The following is a 6892-nucleotide window of genomic DNA, read 5'->3' as shown; positions in this document are numbered from 1 at the left end:
GTCAGGCGTAGGGCGGCGGCGGCCCTGTAAGAGCCTTGTCCCATCTCAGACAACAGAAGACCTGCAGCCAACCCCCCACATCCTGCTAAGGCAAGTGTGTTCCCTGCACCCCCACATTTGAGAAAGGACCCCCAGTTACACACGGCTGCACGGTGACTAGTCATTCTCAGTTATGGGGCCCCGTCACTTAATGCTCTTTGTCAGGCAGAAATGAGAGCAGTGGAGGCAAGACAGTTCTAAGGGGAAAACTGTTTCTTTAGTGTGACTTTGTGTGACTATGACCTGAAGAACAAGCAGGGAAGACACATGATGGTGGGTGAGCGAGCGCCGGGGGAAGCGCAGCGGCACTAGGCTTCACCCACTAGGGCGCTGCCCTCCCATCAGCCGCCCGTCAGCGCCCATCCGCAGGGGAAGCTGTCATCTGGTTCAGGGACACTCTGCCCCTGACAAAGGCAAGTGAGGCGTGGGGCACGGTGCTGCACCAGGTCACGGGCCTGGAGAGTCTAACTGAGGAATTCGAACCAGCTGTGAATCCCACATTTTCCCTAATGAGCTCTAGGATCTTGGCACATAACCTTCCCAGACACAGCTGCCTCCGCTGTAAAGTGGGGTTAATCGTAGCGCCTACTCCCTGGGTGTTGATCTCCAAAGGTAGATAATCACCATGACGGCTGCCATTCATTGTGCCCAGTGTGGACGGGGCACTCATGTACCTATGTCACTTAGACCTCTCAACCGCCACCATGAGGTAGGCGACCAGGGTCATCTCACCACCATAAGTAGCAAACGCCTGAGAGAAGAGCAAACTAAACCCGAAGCAAGCAGAAGGAAGGAGGGAAGGAGAGAAGGAAGGAAGATGAGAGCAGAAATAAATGAAACAGAGAGCAGAAAAACAATAGAGAAAATCACTGAAAACAACTTTGTTCTTTGGGAAGAACAACAAAATGGACAAGCCTTTGGCTAGAATGGACGAATAATGAAAGGGAGAAGGCTCAAACTATTGAAATCAGGAAGCAAAGAGAGGACATTACTAACCTTACAGAAACAAACCCTTGGCTCAAAGAATAAGCAAAAGTATTATTTTATGGAACTGTTGGTCCAGAGGCAGGGCCAGGCACAGGAAGGAGATGACGCTCAGCAATGCCATCAGGGACCCAGCTTCTCTCTGCTTCTCCACGCCGTGTTTCCCACGCACTTCTCTGCCCTCTGCCTTCCCAGCACATGGTAGGATTACCCCACCCTCTCCCTGTGACTTGCTTTGGTTGATAAAATGTAAGCAGAGTAGCCTGGGTCACTCCTGGGAGCTTGCGTTAAGAGCCAGAGCCTACTCTCCTCATGCTCTTTTCTTCTGCTCTGACAATTGTGGAAGCTGGTGTTGAAACGGAGCCTTCACCCGCCTGGGCTGCCGAGTGACTGCCATGAGCAGGTCCCCCTCCGGCTCCGGGTGGGTGGGTCATGCAGCACAAGTGAGAAGGACCTGTGTGTAACCTGTGTGTGTGATGGGCGCATGTAACTCATACGCTCTCCCAGGGTTGCTTAACCTGCTCAAGGTCAAGTATCTGCACAAATTTGGCAAGTGGCGGAGTCAGAATTCAAAGGAGGCTGCCAGGTTCTAGAGCCTGTGTCCTTATGAAGATGGAAGCCCCGAGTGAAGGCAGGAGCTATCTACTGGGTTGTTACTTTGTCCCCAGCCCCTGCAAAAACAGACAGGTGAATGAGTGAATACACCAAGCTCACCCACTGGAGTGCTGAGAGCACCAGACAAGACACTGTGGGCCCCGGCTTCCCCAAACACCTGGCCAGCGGGCCCCTCCACTGCGCCTGGGAAGACCCGGGCTGCTGCTCTCCCAGCCACATGCGCTCAGCTTCTTCGGGCCTCAGTTCTGCCTCCATAAAACGGGAGGGGAAACATGTTACTCTTATTCTAGTACAAGGCAATTTTGAAGGTCTGATGTGACAGTCAATATGAAAGCATTGTGGAAAGTAAAAATCTTAAAGAGAAAAACAAATTACTATTATTATATTTTATTTATGACAATAATTCTCCAACATTATCATTTTCTTGGCCCACTACTAAGTATCTCTGAGAAGCGGGGATTGAAATTGGGTTCAGATTCTTCTCCTTCTCCCCAGACTCAAGATGGCGTTTCCTGTCCTACCAAAGAAATCTCTGAGAGAGGGAGCAGGGCTCGGGAGCCTGTGGGGCTTAGCCTGAGGGAAGGGCTTGGCTGCGCATGCTGGGGACACTGCCCGGGGCTTGCTCTTTGCTTGTCCTCTCTGGCGGTTCCTTCTCAGCCTCTGGAAGTCGATGGAATTTCCCCAGTGTGTGCAAATTCGGGAGAGCTGCAGTCCTGCATTTGGGCAAGATGTTCCTTTTCTCTCCTGTTCTGTCCTTCCTCTCCTCCCCCACCCCCTTCTCCCTTCTCAGGTTTCCGCCAATGTCCCTCTAAGGGCCAGTTTGTGGGATTGGGACTTTTTAAAGGAACCCTGCACCCTGCAGACTGCCTGACGTGGACGCCCAGTGTGCCCGCGTGCACACACGCTGCCCTCACGCAGCTCCTCGGAGCCCTCCTTCCACCTGTCCGCCTTCCTCACCCCGACCCTGGACTCACGCTGGTTCCCCTGCAACCTTCTTGACCGGAACCCCCTTCCCCTCATCTCAGGGCAGGGGCTGGTGTCGGGGCGGACAGGCACTCGCCCTCTGTGCTCCTGGTTGCCACTTCTGGATCATTCCTCCACATCAGCCTTCTGGGGTCCATCCTAGCTGGCCCCCCCAGCTGCAACCCCTTAGCTCTCAGTCATCTGCTAACCTCCTGATCTCATTCCACATCCAGCAGCTCTGGCCACGGCTATGCTGAGTTTCTTGGCTCCTCAAAGCCTGGCCTTACTCTCAGGGGCTGCCGATGCCCTATTCCTCACTCTGCTTGCTCCTAGCCCATGATGGCGCCTCATCCCCCGCTGCCAAGGCTGGTGGATGCCCTCAGCCCGCCTTGCTGCCCTGTCATGGCCTCTGGGCCCAGCTGGCTGACAGCATCCACCTGCCCGCCCTGTGGCCCTTGGCGTTAATGCCTCAGGGGCATCTCCGAAGCTGCTCAGGCTTTCTCTAAGCCTGGAGGTGTGGGGCAGCAGTAAAAAACAATGGGAACTGGATTCTAAATGCCCCACAGACCCACTCTCAGTTCGGGTGTACCTAAAACTGGGGAGATGAGAAGGCAAATTGCTGACCACCAAAGGGGCGAGACAGCTGGTGCTTGCTGGTCTTACCTGGCGCAGAACAAAGGCCAGGAGGGTTCACCGATTTGGCGAACGGCTACAGGTGACCCAAGCCAGCGCACGTGGATGGAATCTCCCTGCATCCAGTCTGTTCCTACCCCTGGGGAAGGAGCAGGTGGTTTTTGAGAATAGGGGAGGAGAGGCAAAGGCACACCAAGGAAATAGGGTAGGTGGCCACTTGCCATCTCCAGCAGGAGCCTGAGGATTTGTAGAAGGTCCCCTGCCCCGAGTGGAGGGGAGGGATGCCCAGGGGGAGAAGGGCGGTGTCTGGCGGAGGTGGGGGGAGGCGGTGGTCCTTGAAGCAGGTGGGCAAAGCGGGATACCTAGCTCCTTCCCCAGAGGCATCATCCCTTCTTCCCTAGGGTTAGGGTTAGGGCACATACGTGCCGTAATCACGTAGCAGGAACCACAGTGAGGAATGTACTCTTCCATGCTTCCCCATCCCCAACTGGGAAGGCTCTCTGGTTGTCAGCCTGCCTCTGTGGGCTTCAGGGAGGCTGACAGGAGCCTGCGCACAAATTGCTGAGACCTGGAAGGAGGAGACCCTACCCCCCTCCGAAGTAAGCAGAGTGACAAGCTGAAATACATGGACAAGCAAATGGAACAGCAAGGCGTGGGATTTCCCAGGGGGGGTGTGGAGAGAACTGGGAATGGGGAGAGAGTTGGGGGCCCAGCTGCTATTGGGTTGAGGATAAAGAGTGACAGGGCTGGGGACAGGGTATTTTTCAAACTGTGCTGTGGGGCTTTCAAAAATATATACCTGTTGCTTCTCCTCTTCCCTTAAATTCAGTGGTTTTCTGCAAGACTGTTGGTTTCAATTCTGTTTTTCTATCCAAATCTTGTTTCTTTGAATCCACTTTTCCCAAAGACTGGCTCACCTAGGGCCTTGGCCACAGCGTGAAGACCAGCAAAGGGAAGCCACGCCTAGTCTTCTCGGTTTCAACACGGTTCTCCACGAGAGGTGATGTGAAGTGACTGCTTTCCAAATTCTTAGCAGGATAATAACTTTGAGTAATTAATATGTACACGATTTGGGAAGGTACAGTAGCATGAACAGTCATCTCTGGGAGTTGCAACTCTGGCTCCTAATAGCACCGTTGTTCAAAAAGCAACTGAAGCCCCGCGGGCCGTTCTGTCCTACTCGTACAGAGAGAAATACAGTGGCCAAGAGAGCAGCACGGTCGGCTGCTGAGTTGGGGCACTGAGTTGTGCTCAACCTCCATTTGGGAAGGCTTGGAGCCTTAAGAAAAATATAAGATATGCCTCCTAAACTGTCCATTTCTAATCCAAAGTGAGTTTTAATTTTAAACGTCCCCCGACAGCAAGCCAGCTGAGCGATATTGGTCAATCGCATGACCATTCTGTGCCCAGCGCTCTGCGCCTGCCGGGCTCGCAGAAAGCGTGCTGACAAGTGAAGAAGCCCAAAACAGAGATTTTGAGTCAGAGGAGCTCTAAGGGTCTTTACTGAGCCCAGACTCTAGAATTCATTTTCTACTTTTGCAAAACATGAGCCTGTGCAAGTTGTGGGGCCCCTGGTTCCTCTTCTCCTGACGGCAATGCTCCCCAGGAGCAGGACCAGGAGCCGGGCATCTGCGAGACGGTCCTCCCGGGCACCGCAGGTTCGGAGGCTCCAGGCTGCCTTGCAGCTGGAGCAGGCTCTGGGTGTCCTGTTCCAGCTCTGCTGGCCCATCCCTAACCCCGAGCTGCTGGGCGCTGGCCTGGGATGGTTCCCAGACCATGCCACGTCCCCCATCGTTCCAGGAGGGACGTCTCTCGTCCCAGCAAGGAGGCCAGAACAGTCCTCGCCTCCAGCCTCCGCAGTTTCTCCCGGGAGTTCCTCCCCGGAGGTGGCGTTATCCCAGGAGTGTTCAAAGGAGGAAAAGCTGCAGCCACCAGCCTCTTCTACCCACTCGGCCTCCAGGCCGAGGCTGAAAGTATACGGTCTTCCTTTGTACAGAAGAACCTTCATTTCCCTAACGTTTCTGAAAAACTGAGGGATGATTCCGATGTTGCTTCTCCATTAGAATTGCTTCACTTTCCAAAATTTACTTTTCATGTGAAAGAGCTTTCGCGAGGCCGTGAAAGCCCATGGAGGTCGTCTGCGCTCCCTGCGGAGAAACCCCCCAATATGTAGGAGCTTAAAAATAACACTGCCATTGGCAGGTAGCTCCTTATCTGATATTAAGTGCGCTCCTCTCCAACGCCAGTGTTCCTAATGCTAAATTAACTGTTAACAAGTATTTTTAAATAGTTTAATTTATGCTAATTCAGAAATATTCCTTTCTAGAACTGATTATTTTTACCTCCCCAATTGCTTCCCTTGTGCACTAGCAGCTGAGGACTCAGGGCACTGAAGTGCAGCATCTTTCAGTGGCTTCTAGATTCCTGGCCATTTCCACGGTGGTTTCCGTATGTGCTCTGGCACAGCCGGGTGCCGTATGCCACGGATACGACCCGTCGTGATCTGGGTGGGATGAAGGACGCCACCAGCACTGGCCAATGGAAGTGTCATCTCTCAGGGTCAGGGCAGCATGGGAGAAAGCCATCTGTTCCTGCCTGATCCGGCTTCATGGGCAGGGAGGGGCTCAGGCTTGCTTGGTGACCCCTCCTGGGAGTGTCTCTCTCTCTTTCCCTGTTCACCCCGGGTGAGAACATCACAGACTCTGCTGGAGCCTCAAGCCCAAAGCCCACCGCTACGGTGAAGTGTGGCCCCACCTGCTTCATCTAATGGAGTACATTTAGGGAGACCCCACAGCCACACCTTCCGGCTCCCTTTAGTCCTTCCCAGGGACAGCCCTCCCCCTTGGCCCTCACCCAGGGGAAGGCGGGTCATGTCTCCCTCCTGCTGCCTTTGGCTCCACGAACCCCTCCCCCTCCCAGCCCCTTCCCCAGCATGGACGCCTGCCTTAGGGCTAAACTGTCCAGGAAGGAAGGGAAGGGGAAAGAAGAGAAAAAGGAGGGGAGCTTTACTTTTTGAGCTGTGAAATTTATGGAAGATCGGAATAAGGAATCCGTGCCCCCAAATAGTCTGTGATGAGGAGGGAGTCTACTTGGTAAGATACCGGGATGGGGAGCGGCGCCAGGAAGCAAGATGGTCCTGCTGCTTCTTGAGGCTTGTGTGACGCCGCCTGAAGGCTCATCAAAGCCAGTGAGGGAAAGCGGGGCCACGGCCCAAAGACCCTTTCCTGGAAGTGCAGCCGAGGGCTATTTGGACACCACTGACGCGGGCAAGACTGACCAGGGGGCCCCCTTCACAGGCAGGTCCCCCAGGGCTATGGGATCCATGTGCCCTGAAGCACTCACGGTCCCTGACATGCCCAGGCCACCACGGTCCAGGATGTGCTCTGGAGTGGCTGGCAAGTCCACTTAAACACACAGCAGCCCTGGCTCACACCATCCACGTCGGCTTCCATCAGCCACACTCCACCATGCTCCATCATGCTCCCCTTATGCTCTCCATGCTCCACCATGCTCCCTATGCTCTCCATGCTCCACCATGCTCTTCATGCTCCACACAGTCCATTAGGCTCCCCTTATGCCCTTCATGCTCCCCATGTTCCATCATGCTCCCTATGCTCTTCATGCTCCCCCATGCTCCCTACACTCCAACATGCTCTTC

Source organism: Phoca vitulina, unplaced genomic scaffold (assembly GCF_004348235.1).
Source record: "Phoca vitulina isolate PV1807 unplaced genomic scaffold, GSC_HSeal_1.0 scaffold28, whole genome shotgun sequence".
NCBI classification, from domain to species: domain Eukaryota; kingdom Metazoa; phylum Chordata; class Mammalia; order Carnivora; family Phocidae; genus Phoca; species Phoca vitulina.
This window is presented reverse-complemented; position numbering follows the sequence as displayed.